Here is a 21,433-nt window from a genome sequence, read left to right as displayed (position 1 = left end):
GATTTTATGAGTTACTCCATATCTTTTAAGAACTTTCTCAAGTTGATTATTACAGAAATGAGTACCCCGATCACTTATCAAAGCTTTCGGTGTTCCAAACCTTGCAAAAAGACGTTTTAAAAAGTTGACTACAACTCGTGCATCGTTAGTTGGGAGAGCTTGTGCTTCCGCCCATTTAGATACATAATCAATGGCTACGAGTATATATAGATTATTATGAGATTTTGGAAATGGACCCATAAAGTCAATACCCCAAATGTCAAATACTTCACATACTTGGATGACATTTTGTGGCATTTCATCACGTTGACTTATTTTTCTGGCTCTTTGACAAGCATCACAGGATTTGCAAAGAAGGTGTGCATCTTTGTAAATTGTAGGCCAATAGAATCCAGCATCATAAACTTTTCTTGCTGTTAGTTGAGGCCCATAATGACCTCCTGTTGGCCCTGTGTGACAATGGTTTAAAATTTTACTAGCTTCATCTCCAAATACACATCGGCGTATTATTCCATCGGGACAACTTTTAAACAAATTTGGATCTTTCCAGAAATAGTGTTTTATATCACTGAAGAATTTCTTTCGTTTTTGGTACGATAATCCTTTTTCAAGGAATCCACAAACTAAGTAGTTTGCATAGTCTGCAAACCATGGGATTTCTTTATAATCTATCTTCAATAGATATTCATCAGGAAAGTTGTCTTGTATGGCCGATTCATTTAGAACTTCTAATTCGGGATTTTCAAGACGAGAAAGATGATCAGCGGCGAGATTTTATGCTCCTCTTTTATCTCGGATTTCAATATCAAACTCTTGTAAGAGTAAGATCCAACGGATTAATCTTGGTTTAGCATCTTGTTTTGAAAATAGGTATCTAAGAGCAGAATGGTCGGTATAGACCACCGTTTTTGCTAGAACGAGATATGATCGAAATTTGTCAAAAGCAAAGACAATAGCAAGGAGTTCTTTTTCAGTAGTTGTATAGTTTGTTTGTGCTCCTTGTAACGTCTTACTAGCATAATATATAGGTTGAAATCGTTTTTCAATCCTTTGTCCTAAAACGGCTCCCATTGCAAAATCACTTGCATCGCACATTAGTTCAAATGGTAGATTCCAATTTGGTGTTATCATGATCGGCGCATTAGTGAGTTTCTCTTTAAGAATATTAAAATATTTGATACACTCATCTGAAAAGATGAATGGTGCATCCTTTTCTAGGAGTTTATTCATAGGAGTGGCAATTTTAGAAAAATCTTTTATGAAACGTCGGTAAAAACCGGCATGCCCTAGAAAACTCCTAATTCCTCTAACATTGGTGGGATGTGGAAGTTTAGCAATTACATCTACTTTAGCTCTATCCACTTCAATTCCTTCTTTTGAAATTTTATGACCAAGAACGATGCCTTCTTTAACCATGAAATGGCATTTCTCCCAATTAAGAACTAGGTTTGATTGTTCGCATCTAAGGAGCATTCGTTCCAGATTAACTAGACATGATTCAAATGTATCACCGAAGACTGAAAAGTCATCCATGAAAACTTCCATGCATTCTTCTATCATGTCGTGAAAAATCGCCATCATACACCTTTGAAAAGTTGCAGGGGCGTTGCAAAGTCCAAATGGCATGCGTTTGTAAGCAAAAGTACCATAAGGTCACGTGAATGTGGTTTTCTCTTGGTCCTCGGGTGCTATTGGAATTTGAAAATATCCGGAAAATCCATCTAGAAAACAATAGTAACTATTTCCGGCTAATCTTTCCAACATTTGATCTATGAAAGGTAAGGGAAAGTGATCTTTTCTGGTGGCGTCATTTAATTTTCTATAATCAATACATACACGCCATCCTGTTACAGTCCTAGTAGGAATAAGCTCATTTTTCTCATTTGTAATGACAGTCATGCCACCCTTCTTAGGTACGCATTGAACTGGGCTTACCCATGGACTATCAGAGATTGGATAAATTAGACCTGCATCTAGCAGTTTAATAATCTCTTTCTTAACTACATCTTGCATATTAGGATTTAGTCTTCGTTGGCGTTGCACATACGTTTTATGACCTTCTTCCATAAGGATTTTATGTGTGCAATACGAAGGACTTATTCCTTTAATATCATGAATCTTCCATGCAATGGCTGGTTTATGAGCTTTCAACACAGAAATGAGTTGTGATTTCTCATTTTTAGTAAGAGAAGACGATATTATTACAGGTAATTCAGATTCACCATGTAAATAAGCGTATTCCAAATGGTTTGGAAGTGGCTTTAACTCTAATTTCGGAGGTTCTTCTATCGATGATTTGTATCGATATCTGTCTTCTTCTTTTAGCATTTGAATTTCTTCTGTTGTTGGTTCATATCCATTAGCTATAAGTGTAGCTAACATTTCAGCTTCATCAATTGGTTCATTACCTTCTCCTAAAGAACATTCTCCTGTTCCTTGTAATTCTGGAAATTCTTCTAATAATTCTGCATGTGCATCTATAGTTTGAATATAATAACATGTATCATCTGCAGATTGTGGTTGTTGCATTGCTCTATCAACTGAAAAGGTAACACTCTCATCCTCTATACTTAGGGTCAATTTCTTACCGAACACGTCTATCATTGCTTTAGCTGTGTTTAAGAATGGTCTTCCTAATATGAGAGGAACTTGAGAATCTTCTTCCATGTCCAAAACAACAAAATCTACTGGAAATACTAAAGTACCAACTTTAACTAGCATGTTCTCCATTATCCCTCTAGGATATTTTATTGATCTATCGGCTAGTTGTATGCTTATTCTGGTTGGTTTCAATTCTCCAAGGTCTAGTTTAGTGTATAGTGAATACGGCATTAAATTTATACTAGCACCTAAGTCTGCCAATGCTTCTATTGAACTAAGACTACCCAGAAAACATGGAATTGTGAAACTTCCTGGATCAGATAATTTTTCTGGTATCTTATTCAACAGCACTGCTGAACAATTAGCATTCATAGTAACAGCCGAGAGTTCTTCCATTTTCTTTCTATTTGAGATTAGATCTTTCAAGAATTTAGCATATCTAGGCATTCCTGAAATCACATCAATGAAAGGAAGATTTACATTTATCTGTTTAAACATATCCAAGAATTTGGATTGCTCGGCTTCAAGTTTCTCTTTCTTCATTTTACTCGGGTAAGGAAGTGGTGGTTGGTATGGTTTAACATAAGGTTTATCCTTAACTGTGTTATCTTCATTAACCTTTTCAACTACCGGTTCTTTTTCCTTATCTTGATCAGGTTGTGGTTCTTGTGGAGTAGGAATAGTTTCATCAGAAGTTACAGGTATTTTCGGTGGTTTAAGTGTTGTACCACTTCTTGTGGTAATGGCTTTAGCTGTTTCATTCCGGGGGTTAGCATTTGTATCACTAGGTAGACTTCCCGGTTTTCTTTCACCTATTAACCTTGCTAGGTTACTTACTTCTTGTTCCAGATTTTGAATAGAAGCTTGTTGATTTCTAAATGCTTGAGCATTTTGTTCATTGGTTTGTTTCTGAGAGGTGAAAAACTGCGTTTGAGTTTCAACTAGCTTCGTCATCATATCTTCTAAATTCGGCTTTTTATCATCGGTTTGTTGTGGTGGTTTGTTTTGAAAATTCGGTCTTTGCTGATTGTAATTATTATTGGATACTTGTTGATTGCTAGGACCTTGTTGGTTGTTGTATGGAATATTTCGGTTATAATTCTGGTTTTGATTGTAAATCAGTCTTGGCGGTTGATAATTATTCTGATAATTATTTCCAGGCCTTTGGTTTATGTATGAAATATTCTCTCTTTGTTCCATTGTTAATTCAATACTGAGACAATCTTTTGTCAAATGTGGTCCTCCACACTGCTCACAACTAATTCGTATTGAGTGAATATCTTTAGTCATCTTTTCCATTCGTCTCTCCACAGCATCTATCTTTGCGGAAATGGAATCTAAGTCATGGCTAGAATCGGCTCTAGCTGCTTTAGATGATCTAATGATATCTTTTTCTTGGTGCAACTCATGTGAGTGGGAAGCAGTGTTATCAATAATTTTGTAAGCATCAGTTTCGGTTTTCTTCATAATAGAACCACCAGCTGCTATATCTATGTCTTTCCTTGTAGTGATGTCGCATCCTTGGTAGAATATTTGTACTATTTGACAGGTGTCTAAACCATGTTGCGGACATCCTCTTAACAACTTTCCATATCTTGTCCATGCCTCATATAGAGTTTCATTTGGCTTCTGTGTAAACGTAACAATTTCTGCTTGAAGTCTTACGGCTTTAGATGCAGGAAAGAATTGTTTAAGAAATTTGTCAACTAAAACATTCCATGTATCAATCGCCCCTTCAGGTAACGATTCCAACCAATCTTTGGCTTCTCCCTTTAAAGTACAGGGAAATAACATGAGATATATCTGTTCATCCTCCACTTCTCGGATTTTAAATAGTGTGCAGATCCTATTAAAGGTACGTAGATGTTCATTTGGATCTTCCTTCGGCGCACCACTAAATTGGCATTGATTAGTCACCATGTGTAGAATTTGTCCTTTGATTTCATAATCTGGCGCATTAATGTCTGGATGAGTAATTGCGTGACCTTGGCCAGTGCGTTTAGCTCTCATTCGGTCTTCCATACTTAAAGGTTCCAGATTCTCCATAATTGAATTTGTTGAATCGGAATCACTAGAGGATTCTGATTTAATGGTTCTTTCCTCAACAATCTCTGTTTGAATGATTGGTGGTTCCGGGGGAAAGTTTAGTGGTTCAGGATCTACGAACCGTTCCTGAATATTCTCCGGATTCTCAATTGTGAGGTCGGGTTCAAAAAATGGATTATCGAAAATTTGAACTGAAGTACTTGGTCGACTGGATGACGATTCTAAAGAGAAATCAACGGCGGTTATATTTGCTAAATGTCTTGATCTAGTTACAGGTGGTGAACGTACAAAAGGTGGTGAACGTCTTGCTCGGTGCATTCACTGAATATCCTATTAGTTTTAAAAAGGAAAGAAAAATTATAATAAGTTATCCAATCAATAGACTTTTCTGATTTTTCCCACGTTTCGAATAGCCAAAAGATGCAGCAGAGGGGCAGGATTCGTTTAGTCTCAATATAATTGAGGACTGTTTGGCTCCAATAACCCGGTCCACGTACAAATCCAACTATTACTACGAACCAGAAAATTTTGATGTCTATCAATTTAACCACTTAAAATAAATTTTCGTAATTTTAAGAAAATTAGATAAGAAGTAGAATAAAAATCTATGTCCTAAAAACTAGAATAGCGAGAAATAAGAAAGAAAAAGAGTTCGTCGAAAAAGATCGGAAAAGAAAAATGGTTGAAAAATAAAAGGTGACGGAAAAATTAAAGAAACTTATAAAACTTAAAAGTACTTTGACTAACCTAACCTTATTACTATAACTAACTTAAAATTATAATCGCAAATTGAAATTACTAATTGGAATGATAATTGATACATAGTAAAAGATGTCTAAAAATATTAAAGCTTACAGGAAAAACTAAATCCCAAATGGAATTAACTTAAAAAGAAACTAAAACTTAAAAAGGCGTCGCAAAATTCTAAAGCACTTAAATCTTAGTCTAAAAAAAAAACTTAAGGAATTCTACGGCAAAGCCTAAAAATCTAGAAGTAAAAATAATTATGGCAAAAACTTATGAATTAAAACTAAATATGAGCTAAAAATACAAATATTACGCTAAAACGATTAAAAATGAAAAAAATATAAAAATATATAAAAAGTTGTAAAAAGTACAATTTTTATAAAAATATTATTTTTATATTATTTATTTTATAAAACTATTAATTTTACAATTTAAATAAACTAATTAAACTAAAAATACAAATTAATTAATATCTAAAATTAATTAATATAATAACTAAACCTAATTAGGGTTTAATATTAATAATAATTAATAATATTCCGTAATTAATGCTGTCGGCAGGTTCAGTAGGGCGTGTCAGATGGGCTCATGCGATCGCATGAGTCCTCAGTTGCCCAGCCATGCCATCGCATGGGCTAGGGTTTCGGGCCACAGAGTGGGCTGCTACAGTACAGGCCGAATTAATAAAATTTTTTTTTTTTCTGTTTTTGCTGTAAAATATAAAATATATTTATAAATTAAATAAAACTTAAATTTTTACAAACTAAAAAAAATAGAAATAAAGAAACTTTATAAAACTTAAATATTTACCAAACTCTTAAAAAAAATATTTATATTTTTTTTTCTTTTAATATTTTTGAATATTTAAAACGTATTTTTACAAAAGCGTACTAAAAATAAAAATCTTTTTTTTTATATTAGCGTTGCGCTTCCGGCTTTTAAGCTAGAATGATGTTCCCCGGCAGCGGCGCCAAAAATACTTGATGTTTTAGCAGAGTAGTATATAAAATAGCTTATATTTTTACAGAAAATACTATTAAATACGATACAATTTTACACAAGATATTTATTTATTTATAGAATGGATATACTTAAACCTTGCTACAACACTTATAGGCAGTGTACCTAATCGTACAGTAGTGTAGTTTTTAGTAAGTCCGGTTCGTTCCACGGGGAATCTTTTTAAACAAAGCTTAACGCTATATTAGTTTACTTTTATAAAAATACAAATATATATAAGTAATATTATTATAAAGGGGGGTTTTTACCGTTTAATGACCGGTTTGTCGATTTTAAAACTTTAGTCGTAGTTAAAACCAAATGTAAAATATTAAAGATAAATACAAGACTTAAATTAAAGCATAAAGTAACGATAATGAAATTGCGAATAATAAAAGTGCGATAAAATAAACTTGCGATAATTAAAAAGTACGATAATTAAAAGTGCAATACAATAACAATAAAAATGCGATAATTAGAAGTGCAATTAAATAGAAAATAAAGGAAATTAAATATGAAATAAAAGAATTATGCTTATTTAAACTTCCGTAATCATGATGTTTGACGTGTTGATTTTAGTTTTATGCCCATGGGTTAATTGTCCTTTGTCCTGGATTATTTAATATGTCCGTCTGGTTTTTGTCCATAACAGTCCATCAGTCATAAATATAAAGTGCGAGTGTCCTCGTCAAATTATCCTTATACCCGAAGTTAAATATTCCAACTAATTGGGGACTTAAACTGTAACAAGATTTTAATACTTTGTTTAATAATTACACCAGGATGTCGACTGAGTGTAACCCAAGGTTTTAATATTTTGTTATCAATTATACCAAGTGTCCTTGTACATAATTTCACCCCTGTTTTAATTATTCTAGTGGCTATTAATCCATTCCCGTGTCCGGTTAAATGAACGATTATTCGTACATATAAATACCCCGCCCATCGTGTCCGATTGAGTGTATATGGTAAATTATAGGGACGCCCAATTGTAAATCTTTATATTAACATTAACAAACTATCATTTAGTTAAACAAATATAAAGCCCATTAATAGCCCATAGTCTAATTTCCACAAGTGTCGTTCTTTTGTCCAAACCCCAATTATGATACAAAGCCCAATTACCCAATTTTAGTAATTAGCCCAACATCATGATTACTTCGGATTAAATAAGCATAATAATAACTTAGCTACGAGACATTAATGTAAAAAGGTTGAACATAACTTACAATGATTAAAAATAGCGTAGCGTTACACGGACAGAATTTCGACTTACACCCTTACAATATTCGCTAACATACCCTTATTATTAGAATTATAATTAAAATTAAAATTAAAATATAAATTATAAATATAAATATATCGTATGAATGGAGAAAAGAGAAAGATAGATGGATTTGTGGTGCACCAAAGCTCGATTTTTATAGGCATGTGGGCTGGAACTGGGGCTCATGCGATCGCATGGATTTATGCCTTCCAGGCCATGCGATCCCATAGCCAGCTGGGGAGGCTCATATTTGGTTGTTTTTTTCTGCCGACGGTTTTATAAATAATATAATATATTAAATAATTATAAGAATTATTTAAATATTATATTATATTTATGTGCATAGTTGACTTGTAATTTTTAGTCCGTTGCGTCGAGCGTTGAGAGTTGACTTATGTCCCGGTTCTGGATTTTCGAACGTCCTTGCATATAATTTAATATCTTGTACTTTGCGTTTTGAATCTTGTACTCTTGTAATTTCGAGACGTTTCTTATCAATAATTGGAACCTCTTTGATTGTATTTTGTACTTTTGAGCTTTTTGGTCGTTTGCGTCTTCAATTCGTCGAATCTGTCTTTTGTCTTCACCTTTTATTATTTAAATGAATATCACTTGTAAATAGAACAATTGCAACTAAAAGCTTGTCTTTCTTGAGGAATAATGCTATGAAATATATGTTCGGTTTTAGCATTATCAGTTATCGTCCAGACCAGCTGTAGGTTGACGAAAAATCTAGAAAAGTCATCACTAAAATCAGCAGGAAATCCACGGACCTCAGCATTAAACAGGGTCGCCAAGTGGTCAGATTTATCCTAATCATGAGAAGGATTTATCTCGTAAAATGGGGGGCACCATGCAAATTAGCTGGATAAGAGTAATGAATCAGATCCCCAGAAAGGATAATCTCCTTAAAAGATCAAAAATCAGCTTTTAAGCCTGATATTACTCAATCCTTGAGATTGAACTTAAAGATTGAGAATTACAAACTCATGGAATTCAATGATATCTAAACTCGAGCTTGAACGAGAAAATATTTTGATAAAAAATAAAACCGATTTGTTTTCTGAAAACCCTATTTTCAATGCGTTCATTACCATTGAACGTAAAATCCTAGGAATTCACTTGGAATTCATTAGGTCACCTGAACCAAATCGGGTGTCAACCGTAAGAACGGTGGTTGCATAGCATGGTCAAAGACAGGACCTTGTGCCAGACCGAAAAATTATAAGGATGAGCTTTACTATTGCTCCTACCAAGGATAGTAATTGCGTCTGACACGTTATAGACCATAATTAAAAGCAAGTCAGGGGACATTGCCTTAACAGTTGCTTGTTCAACGCTTTCCTTTACAACCGGACGGTAGTTTACCGAAAGGTAATATACGGGACAAGTAAACTGGACGTGTTGCTTTCCAAATACAAGGTTAGCAAGTGGGTGACACAAAACCGCAAGTTTTGAGCTAAAATTTTCAAATCTGAAACCCACCAAACCCACAAAAATATTTTGCAAACACCGGTAAAGGGTTATTCCGGAAAACTTATCTAGGGCAAAAACTAGATTTAATTTTCAAAAGATCAAATGTTTTCATAAAGATCCAATTTCCTTAATAGATCTAAATTTTTATAGTCATGTGGGAATGTAAACCATATCGTTACTACCATTGTTTATACCGCCGTATAGAAATCACTGATGTACAAAGTGTGAAGAATAAAGAAGTGATTCTAGTATTTCAGGACAATATTGCTTGAGGACAAGCAACGCTTAAGTGTGGGAATATTTGATAATGCTAAAAACGAACATATATTTCATAGCATTATTCCTCAAGAAAGACAAGCTTTTAGTTGCAATTGTTCTATTTACAAGTGATATTCGTTTAAATAATAAAAGGTGAAGACAAAAGACAGATTCGACGAATTGAAGACGCAAACGACCAAAAAGCTCAAAAGTACAAAAGACAATCAAAGAGCTTCCAATTATTGATAAGAAACGTCTCGAAATTACAAGAGTACAAGATTCAAAACGCAAAGTACAAGATATTAAATTGTACGCAAGGACGTTCGAAAATCCGGAACCGGGACATGAGTCAACTCTCAACGCTCGACGCAACGGACTAAAAATTACAAGTCAACTATGCACATAAATATAATATAATATTTAAATAATTCTTATAATTATTTATATATTATATAAATAATAAAAATCCGTCGGCAAGAAAGACTCCAAAGTTTGTGAGCTGGAATTTCAAACTCCGCGACTCGCGGAGTTTGAAGGCAAAAAATGCCGCGAGTCGCGGAGTACCCCTGAACTCAATTCCCTATAAAGCCAACCGAATTCTGATCATTTTTCATAACATATAATCTATCTCTCTCTCAATATATACGTAAATATATATATATATATATATATATATATATATATATATATATATATATATATATATATATATATATATATATATATATATAATTTATATTTTAATTTTAATTTTAATTTTAATCCTAATAATAAGGGTATGTTAGCAAATGTTGTAAGGGTGTAAGTCGAAATTCTGTCCGTGTAACGCTACGCTATTTTTAATCATTGTAAGTTATGTTTAACCTTTTTAATTTAATGTCTCGTAGCTAAGTTATTATTATGCTTATTTATACCGAAGTAATCATGATGTTGGGCTAATTACTAAAATTGGGTAATTGGGCTTTGTACCATAATTGGGGTTTGGATAAAAGAACGACACTTGTGGAAATTAGACTATGGGCTATTAATGGGTTTTATATTAACTAAACAATACCTTGTTAATTTAATATACAAACTTATAATTCGACGTATTTATATATAACCACATACGCTTGACTGGGTACGGTGGGCGGGATATCTATAAATACCAATAATTATTCATTTTACCGGATACGGAACTGGATTAATAGTTAATAGACTTGTTGAAACAGGAGTGAATTACATTCAAGGGTAATTGGCGTAATTGTTAACAAAGTAGTAAAACATTGGTTTACACGCAGTCGATAACCTGGTGTATTCATTAAACAAAGTATTAAAACCTTGTTACAATTCGAATCCCCAATTAGTTGGAATATTTGACTTCGGGAATAAGAATAATTTGACGAAGGCTTTCGCTCTTTATATTTATGACTGATGGACTATTATGGACAAATCCGTATGGACATATTAAATAATCCAGGACAAAGGACAATTAACCCATGGGCATAAAACTAAAATCAACACGTCAAACATCATGATTACGGAAGTTTAAATAAGCATAATTCTTTTATTTCATATTTAATTTCCTTTATTTTATATCTAATTGCACTTCTAATTATCGCATTTTTATTGTTATTGTATTTAATTGCACTTTTAATTATCGTACTTTTTAATTATCGCAAGTTTATTTTATCGCATTTTTATTAATCGCAATTTTATTATCGTTATTTACTTTACGCTTTAAATTAAGTCTTGTATTTATTTATTATTTTACATTTGGTTTTAACTGCGACTAAAGTTTTAAAATCGACAAACCGGTCATTAAACGGTAAAAACCCCCCTTTATAATAATAATATTACTTATATATATATTTGTATTTTTATAAAAGTAAACTAATATAGCGTTAAGCTTTGTTTAAAAATTTTCCCTGTGGAACGAACCGGACTTACTAAAAACTGCACTACTGTACGATTAGGTACACTGCCTATAAGTGTTGTAGCAAGGTTTAAGTATATCCATTCTCTAAATAAATAAATATCTTGTGTAAAATTGTATCGTATTTAATAGTATTTTTCTGCTAAAATTTAATAGTATTATATACACCCCGCTGCACACATAAGTTCATTCTCTTGATTGAGGCGTTTTTAAGAATCGTGAAAGGTTTGAAAGCAGATTATAATTGTCAAGGTACAAATGAGGTTTAAGATGAAATCAAGTGGTAAACTTGAAGAATTGTTTAGTTTCATATGTTATAATTTATATTTTACTTCATTTTAATTGTCCAATGTCATTAGTCCACAGTCGATAGTCCACAGTTAACAGCCCAATAATTCATATATAATTTAATATATAATATTCAAATTAATTAATACGTATCGTGACCCGTGTACATGTCTCAGACTCGATCATAACTCAAACTATATATATTATTGTAGAATCAACCTCAACCCTGTATAGCTAACTCCAGCATTACTGCACATAGAGTGTCTATGGTTATTCCAAATAATATATATAGATGCGTCGATATGATATGTCAAAACTTTTGTATACGTGTCCCAATTATTTAAGGTGCGTAAAATAAATAACAGAAATTAAATGACGATAAATAAAATTACGAGAATAAATTGCGATATATAAAATATAATCAGTTAGCTAGGAACAGTTAGCTAGGAACAGTTAGCGTAGATTCTTAACAAGATTTCTCATAGTTAATTTGTTTGTTTCTAACAAATTTTATTTTGTCCAATGTTTTCTTCATTATGCCACTTGTTGGATTCTGAGGAGTCAAAATCCAAATATGAAATTGAATGAAAATGGTTATTTTTGGTGAACAGATTCGTATATCGGTGAATATAAATAGGATAGTAAATGATCGTTGAATCAGATTCGAAGAATGTACAGTGTAACTTATTAATGTGAAATCTTAAATATTCCTCGGGTATTACCTACCCGTTAAAATATTTTCATCGTTAACAGTTTGTACGAAAGAATTTTTATTACAATCTTTATGAAAATATATATACCTATATATTTTCTTCAGATATAATCATGGATTTAATGAGTTAATATGATATTAATCTCATTTGCTTTTCGGTTTGAATTGCAATAGGTAATCTCTAAAACTATTAGGAACCACATATTCTTCGCAGAATATTAATGAAGTTATGGATCAATACTTCATCGTTAACTATTAGGAATCACATATTCTTCGCAGAATATTAATGAAGTTATGGATCAATATTTCATCGTTCATTGTTGTTGGTACTCCTTGGTATCTATGGTGCGTATGATGTTGATGTTTGAGGTATAAATTGTGATGTCGAGACGTGTGGTGAGGATGTTGTTGTTAATGGTACTGGTGCTGATGCTGTTGCTGAAGCTGGTAGGTTTTGCACCACGTTTTCTAAATTGATTACTCGAGTGCGAAGCTCGTTGACTTCTTCTATTACACCGGGATGATTTTCGGTCAGAACGAGCGGATGAATAAGGTTCAGAATTGTGGATAGCATATAATCGTGTCGAGCTACTCTGGAAATGAGGGTGAAAATGGTGTTTCGGACTGATTCGCCGTAAGTATCTCAGGTTCATCGTCAAGAGGGAAATTTGGTTGGCGGAAAGGAATTGCCTTCTTCTCGTTTCCGTTGATTAAGTCGACTACGAACTCATCAGATGAATTGGGGATGGATGGTTGGTTGATTCATTCTGGTGACACTGCTTTCGGAGCATAGGTGAAACTCCATATCGGAATAGCTGTCGGAATTCGAAGAATTCGAACTGGTTGAGGGATTCATCTCGTACGATCAGATGAAGGATTTTCGATAAGAAATAAATTATAGGATGTAGATTAGTACCCTGAAATACATAATTTACATATGCATATATAATACTAAAATCCCATAAGTTACGGAGGAATCTTATGGAAGCTGTCAGGAAAAGTCTACAGTAACAGATACGCTAAGATATGAATTTTATCTATATACTATTGATGCAATAAACGCAGTAAGACGTGTCTAGACTTAAGATAATTAGCAAGTGATTCCCTAAGAATGATAAACAGGTAATTTTCGACACGAAATGATAAGCAAAACTTTTGACATGCAGACACGGTCGAAGTCCAGATCCACTAATGCATCTAAACAACATCAGGTAGACACACTAATGCAAGACCTGGTTCGCTAAGACCACTGCTCTGATACCACATGTCATACCCCGTCCTAATCCATCTGGACGAAGTCACCAACATCTGGTTCCATTGCGATGATCGACTCCAAATAATGTCTTTACAATGAGTAAATGCACAGCGGAAGATTTCTTTCAAACGTGAGAATAAACATGCTTTAAAGTGTCAACCAAAAGGTTGGTGAGTTCATAAGTTTATCATAAAACAATAAAATTCTGTAATTTTGATAGACCACAAGATTTAAATGCTGCATGGTACAAATGGGCCCTAATCCTATACCCACCTGTAATGTACATGCGATATCTTTTAAATACAGTATACATTTCTCGTGTACGAAATTATTTTTCATAAATCTTAGTAACTGTACACATATCTCGTGCACAAAAATAACATACACATAACCTGTGTATAAAATCATTCTCTCGATACATAACATTCACTTTTCATTTCTTTCATAGCTTGGCTTGGTAACCGACCTTAACATATAATGCGCATAAATAATATCCCCAAAACAGAACATCTCGTCTGTACAATAATCATATAAACTTCGAAGTACTAAACACCACGCCCACTAGCCCTTCCGTCTAGTGAACATTCTGGGTGGGGGTGTTAAACCCGGTAGCTACCTTTAGGATTCGCGTGAATTAGGCATGCACTAATTCTCAAAATTTGTGATGTTCCCTAATTCTTAAGTTACCAAGCAATAATAATCAGGGGAAAAATATTCATATCAATTGTGGCAATTATCACGTCCACATAATTCAATGGTGGCAATTATCACGTCCACATAATTCATTCGAGGAATGTTTTGCTTGTGTCTATCTCGTCAAACGTTTATAAAAGCATTTCATGTATTCACAGTTCAAAATGTATTTCAAAAGCATTTAATAAAGCAGTTGTAAAGGTAACGCATGTATTCTCAGTCCCAAAAGTATAAAGAGTAAAAGGGAGCAAATGAACTTACATATTGTATTTTGTAGTAAAAATACATATGACGTCATTTAATAAGTGTAGGGTTGACCTCGGATTCACGAACCTATATCATTAATGTAAATTAATAAGTATATATGTAATCGAACAAATTTATATATATTATATCTTAGTTTATATGTTATATGTATTTGTATATATTTAAAATGATTAATATTTATACGTGTAGATATCTTAATATGTATATTAGTATTTTATCAATAATTTGTTATTTGTAATATTTATAAAAATAATGTTAATATTTTTAGTATATAATTATATGTATTATAAGTATAATATTTATTTGTTATAAAAATAATAATAAAAATGATAATTAAAATAGTAATGATAACTATAATAGTAATGATGATAATAATGATAGTTTTTAATAATAATGAAAATTAATAATAATAATATTAAAATTAATAATGTTTTTATATAAAAATTATTTCAATAATAATAATAATAATAATAATAATAATAATAATAATAATAATAATAATAATAATAATAATAATAATAAATAAGTAAACTACCTAATGGAGTAGCCCTTAAAAAAAATGTCCAAGTTCGGGTTTGAACCCGCGATGTCCCGCTAACCCGAAAACATCCTTAACCATTACACTATGTGTTTCAATTCTAAAATACACCCCAATTTAAATTATTTTTAACCTTTACTCCTGCATCCTTCTTCTTCTTTTTCTAAAAAGAATGCCCGAGCCCAGGCTCGAACCCGCGACCTCTAGTTCACTCGCAAACACCCTAACCATTCAACCATTTATGCTTTTCTGTTTTAATAAGGATTTAAATTGTTTTAAATAAACTTTTCTGTCTCTCCTTCATAATTTATCATCTTCAGACAACATCATCGCCTAACTGAATTCATTATTAGTCTCCATCATCCTTGTCATTTACATAATTAATACTTTCTTTACTAATATAACATAATATCATCTTCATTAACTCTTATATCCCTGGCCTTAAAAAGTTGTCCCCACAAGTTAAAGACTAATCAATATTCCACTAATACACTTACCAAGTACACTATCCACTATTTAATTACACCGAGGATAATTGGGACGTTCTTTTTTTTTTTTAACTCATAATCATCAAATTTGTTAACAACTTCTAATCATCATCGTCATCTATCTGGAACAAAAGGGATTACAATCTTAAGCCCAATTCATTTTTCAACCTACAACCAATCAGGACTCATATAACGAGTCCATTTAGTTTAGGCCCATTAAAAACAATAAAGATTATGTAGTCCATTTAATTATTTGATAGAAATAAGAATACATACATACAGCCTATCGTTTGATAAACTGCACGACCAACAGACTGTAGTAGTAGCAGCGATATACAGTGATGGTTGATATGGGTGGTGATCAAAACAAGAAGTAATATAGTAATTCATTGGTGGTTTGGGGTGACTATATGGTGGTTTGAGATGGGGGACAGTGGTTTGGTGATCTTGAAAAAGAAGAAGAGTGTTTTAATGTAGTCACGAAAGTGGGTTGAAAGAAGGTGGTGATGGTTGTTTACAAAGTTCATTGAATCCATTTGGGATGGTATAATAATACTCTAAAATTCCACATTTGGCTATTGAACGTGTTCTATCGTGTGAGTGTTTTAATTGATTTCCTTGCCCCATATTATAATATAGACATAACTCGAATCCCCCCCGTTCGGTTTGCTAATGAAACAGAGAAGAAAAGAAAAAGAAGTGACAAAGGGTGAAGTAGGTTTGATGATAATGAATGTGTAGGTGATGCATATATAAATATAGAAGTGATGGTGATCCACAGTATTCAACCACTATTCTCAAATAAATTCACGGGTGTGTGTATGTATATAATGAGTGCATGATGATTCACACAAGTACATAATATTCCACTACTAATCAAATCACGGGTGTATAGCCATAAGTTAACAATAATATATATAATATATAATATAATATAATATAATAATAATAATAATAATAATAATAATAATAATAATAATAATAATAATAATAATAATAATAATAAACGTGTTAAATATATGTAAATATTGTTTTCTTCTCTCGACAATGCTATATCGTACCCCGTTGTAAATCAGTGGCGAATAAAAGTCTTCGAAAAAAAATCCCAGATTTTTAAATTAACTATATTTATTTATTTTAGTCATTATGGTATAAAATTCAATTATTAATTTAATAAATAAAAATTACATCAACTGTCCCTCTCATTTATGGGTAGAGTATAAAAAGTGTTAAAATTAAATAATTAGGTCTTAAATATACTTTTAATAAGCCTATAACTTATATAGCTCATTTTCATATCACCGTTTATTTTAAAATCACATAAGTCCCTTTTTAACTCGTTTACTATTAATCGAATTACAATTGAGCGTTACCGTTGTTTACTAAATAACTTTGAAATCACAAAATATATTTAATATACTTTTTATGTACATATATAGATTTATTTTATATAATAAATTTTATTATCTCTTATATTATTTTATAATTTAAATCATACATTAAATCAACTATATTTCAAAGTTTTATATATATTTATATATATAAATATATATGTATTTATTTATTTATTTATATGTAATAGGTCGTGAATCGTCGTAATTGGTCAAAGTTAATTTGATTGTATGAAAACAGTTCAAAATTTTGAGACTCAACATTACAGACTTTGCTTATCGTATCTGAAACATATAAAGATTAAGTTTAGATTTGGTCGAAAATTCCCGGGTCGTCACACTAGGAGTCTGATCAGACCCCGAAAAACAGAAAACAAGTGCTCCGGTGGGTTTCTTGGTGCTTGATGCTCATCACGGTTCTCATCCTTGATGCGTGTAAGCTTCAAGTGTACAACTCTTTGATGTTTTAGCATCACTTTGACCAAGTTTCAACCATCAACACACAACTAAGAGTAAAAGCTAACATTCTGCAAGTTTTGAACATCAAGGTTGTCTCTTTATTGCATAAACAAAATAAAGCTTCAACCTTTGTCCTTTTGACACAAGTTTATGCATCTTTATCATATGAGATGATGAAGACTTGATTTTTATCACCATAAAAATCATAAAAAGGTTCCAAGTAAGTGAGATCTACAATAATAACTTAGATCTCAAGTATTAAGAAACCCTAAGCTAGAAAGCTTGGATCTTTACAAGATTAATGAGACCATAAGCTAGAAAGCTAAGATCTAGTGAAAGTAATGAGACCATAAGCTAAAAAGCTAAGATCTAAACAAAATAATGAAACCCTAAGCTAGAAAGCTTGGATCTTTAATTTTCTTGAAGATCCTTAAAGCAAAAGGCTAGATCTACAAGTTACATGAAGATCATAAACACAAGTTTTGATCTTTTAACAAAAATAAAGTGATCTTAAGCTATAAAGCTTTGATCCATCAAAATAATGAAGATTCAAAGCTAGAAAGCTTGAATCTTTCATGTTCTTGAAGGATTCAAATCAAAGTTTGAATCTTCAAGATATAACAAGATCAAGAAGCTAAAAAGCTTGATCTTATGAAGACGATGATGATGTCGTGTGAAAGAAGAAGAGAAGAAGAAGAAAATTTAAAACTTACAATTTTTAGTGTGAGAAAGACTAGAGAGAGAATTAGAGAGCAAGTGTGTGTATAATGTGAATGAGATCATGTGCGAAATGGAAGGAAATAGCTTGGTATTTATAGTGGTGGTGAGGGGTGGTGGCCGTGGGTTTTGGGGGGACAAGGGGGACACCTTTTTACTTTTTGGTTAGTGGTGGTCTAAAGGTGGTGCTTATTGTTAGGATCCCATGCAACATTTGTGATAATGGTGAACAAAATTGCTAGTATGTTGGCTTAACTTAGTGGATTTTTGTCTTACATTTATATGGGTCATAAACTTATTAAAGTTGGGCTAATTAAATAGTCCATTAGCTAGAGTAGGGTGGGCTTGAGTCCAACAAGGTAGAAAGTCCAACAAGACTAACTAGTGTGCATTAGTAAATTACTAAGTGTAATCAAGCATCCAAAAACCAAGTAATTGTTATTAGAAAATAACAATTAGTATTACGTAGTCTGAATATTCCAATTAAAACAAAAGTTAAACGTGTACCAAGATACATAGCTCGTTCTAAACGTCAAGTGACACTAACGGTCATAAAAGCATTCGAGGATCAAGTTAAGTAACTAAGTACTTAACAGCACGTTCTAAAATATAAACGAAAGTAATCAACATGAAATAAGATCCCAGAATATAATCTAACACAATACGCATAAATACGCAGTTTCGTGAAAGTGACAAGCTCAAATATAAGTCAAAAAAGTCGGGTCGTTACATCACATACATTTAAGCAAACTTTAGTTTTTGGGAGGCGATTAGGGCGAACAACAGGTGATCATCAGACCTTCGTTGTTCTGCGTCTTTCTCTTCTTGTACGGTAATTTTCTTTTCTTTTTTATTGTTCACGTTCAATCATGGGTAAACGCTCTGGGATAATCTCAAAAGCTTTTAACTCTGAACCCCAAACTATGGCCTAAAGTAACAAAACAATAGGTTGGAGGATAAGTCGAATTCTTTGAACTGGAATGGCGCTACTTTTACCGTCTCCTCCATCCCCAACTAGTGTTCATATTGATGCTCGTGTGGTGGATGTGGTTGATACGAATGGCCCAACCCCTAATGCATCTCGAACCAAACAAAAGTGAAAAGGGAATGCACAGGTTGCATTTCGCGGATAAGGAGCTCGCAGATCGCAGTGGATAATAAACTTTAACGCTATACACGAATAATTAGATATACACTACAAATTATAGGTGTTATTTAATATTTTATATATATATATATATATATATATATATATATATATATATATATATATATATATATATATATATATATATATATATTAAAAAGATCTAGAGAGAACTTAAAGAACTTCTTTAGCATGTGCATAGACTGACCTCAGTATGCGCACAGATTGACTTCAGTCTGTGTAAAAAAAATTAAAAAAAATTCACATTGTATCTAGTTTGTGTGGTTCATTCTGTGTAAAAAAAACTTTTTATAAAACATATATTTTTTCAAACTGAACCACGCCGATTTATATCAGGCTCTATTAATCGAGTCAACAACAAACGTCGATTTATTGACGACTTGACTGTCGCTTAAAGCGTAAATTGAACTTCAGACAGGTTTCAAATCCATGAAAATTTGATTCTACCATTTTCATGGCGTCTCACTCCTTTTTTAAACTTGCTTATTGGCCGGAGGACCATTCCGAAGCAATCTCTCTATCCATGAAACATTAAGAGTGGATACTTTCTCTACTCTTGAAGTGTTTCGTTATGGATAGAGAAATGACTTCTCTTTATTATAGTATAGGGGAAGACTTGTTTACAGCTTACCTCCTCATACCTCACTTTTGTGGGATTGAGTTTTTGTTATTGTTATATATATATATATATATATATATATATATATATATATATATATATATATATATATATATATATATATACTGAAATTCGAAAATGAGAATTTTTTTGTGTGAGAACCCTGTGAACTCTAAAATACACTGAAATTCGAACAAAAAAGTGACGGGCGAGCATAAATAACTTTTAATCAAAATCAACAAAAACTTTTTGGTTTTTATATATATATATATATATATATATATATATATATATATATATATATATATATATATATATATATATATATTCTACTTTACTAATCCGGTAAGATAAATCCACATGACGCCTCCATATTCATGCTCAGCAATTCTAATTTTCTCACAATTTTGAATTAAAAAAATCCCATATTATCTAAAAATGACGCGTGTCCCATTAGACAATCTCTCTTCAAAAATAAAAACCACCCAAATCCTTTGACGATTGATTATGTCGTATCCAATCCGTTTGGAGGAAAACCTTCACCACCGCTGGATTTGTTACGATTTTTCGAGCAATATGGTACCAATTTGTTACGATTATATCAAACTACATCAATTAGGGTTACCCAAAATCAAAAAAATCTCATCAACGTCTGTCTTCTTCAACAGATACAAATTAGGTTGTATAATCGTCGTCAAAGGATGCAGTGGTTTTAAGGTAGATGGTGAGTTTAATTCTATTATTTCAATTCGTTAAATCCAAATTACTATCAAAGACAACGGGATTTGATTCAAGTATGGATTAAATACGAATCCAATCGAAATAGAAATAAGGTTTTAAGGTACGCATATCAAATTATGTGTTTCCCGTTCCATGTAAAAATAGTTGAATCCCACTGTTGTTATTACCATTGTTATATGTATATATTTTACTGAATTTTATATGTAAATAGTCGATATGTTAATTTGTTTATTCCCATTGTTCTTATTGTTTTATTTTACAGATGCATAAATCAAATATCTGGATGGTAGACAATCATTTCATGCTTACTTTTATTGAAAACATCGTGTAGATTAGGGTTCACGATAATCGTATAACTGTAAATATTCTACTTGTGCGAAATGTAAATGAATGTATATTATGATTATTCATCATGTATTGCTACTTGGATTTAATTTTGATTGATAATTTACCTGAATTATCAAACGATGATCATTTTTTTGAATGTCTGACTTTTTCATTAACAATAATGCAATTTTTTTTATTTTGGATAATGCATAAGCTTTAGATTACAGCATTTCTTAGTAAACTTGCAAATCTGGATATTAGTCAGTGTGGAATTAAATGATTATTTCAGTGTGGGTCAAAATGAATAATCATGTAAAATGAGTTTGGGTGTAAACCATGTAGATGCAATGTAGTCTAAATTTTGATTCATCTATTGATCTTTATCTAATAGAGATATATGGATTCAATTTCTATCTTTTTCACGCAGCTATACCCATCATTAGTTGAAATCGATAATTAAT

This window comes from Rutidosis leptorrhynchoides, chromosome 6 (genome assembly GCF_046630445.1).
Source record: "Rutidosis leptorrhynchoides isolate AG116_Rl617_1_P2 chromosome 6, CSIRO_AGI_Rlap_v1, whole genome shotgun sequence".
NCBI lineage: Eukaryota > Viridiplantae > Streptophyta > Magnoliopsida > Asterales > Asteraceae > Rutidosis > Rutidosis leptorrhynchoides.
Note: the sequence above shows the minus strand (reverse complement) of the source record.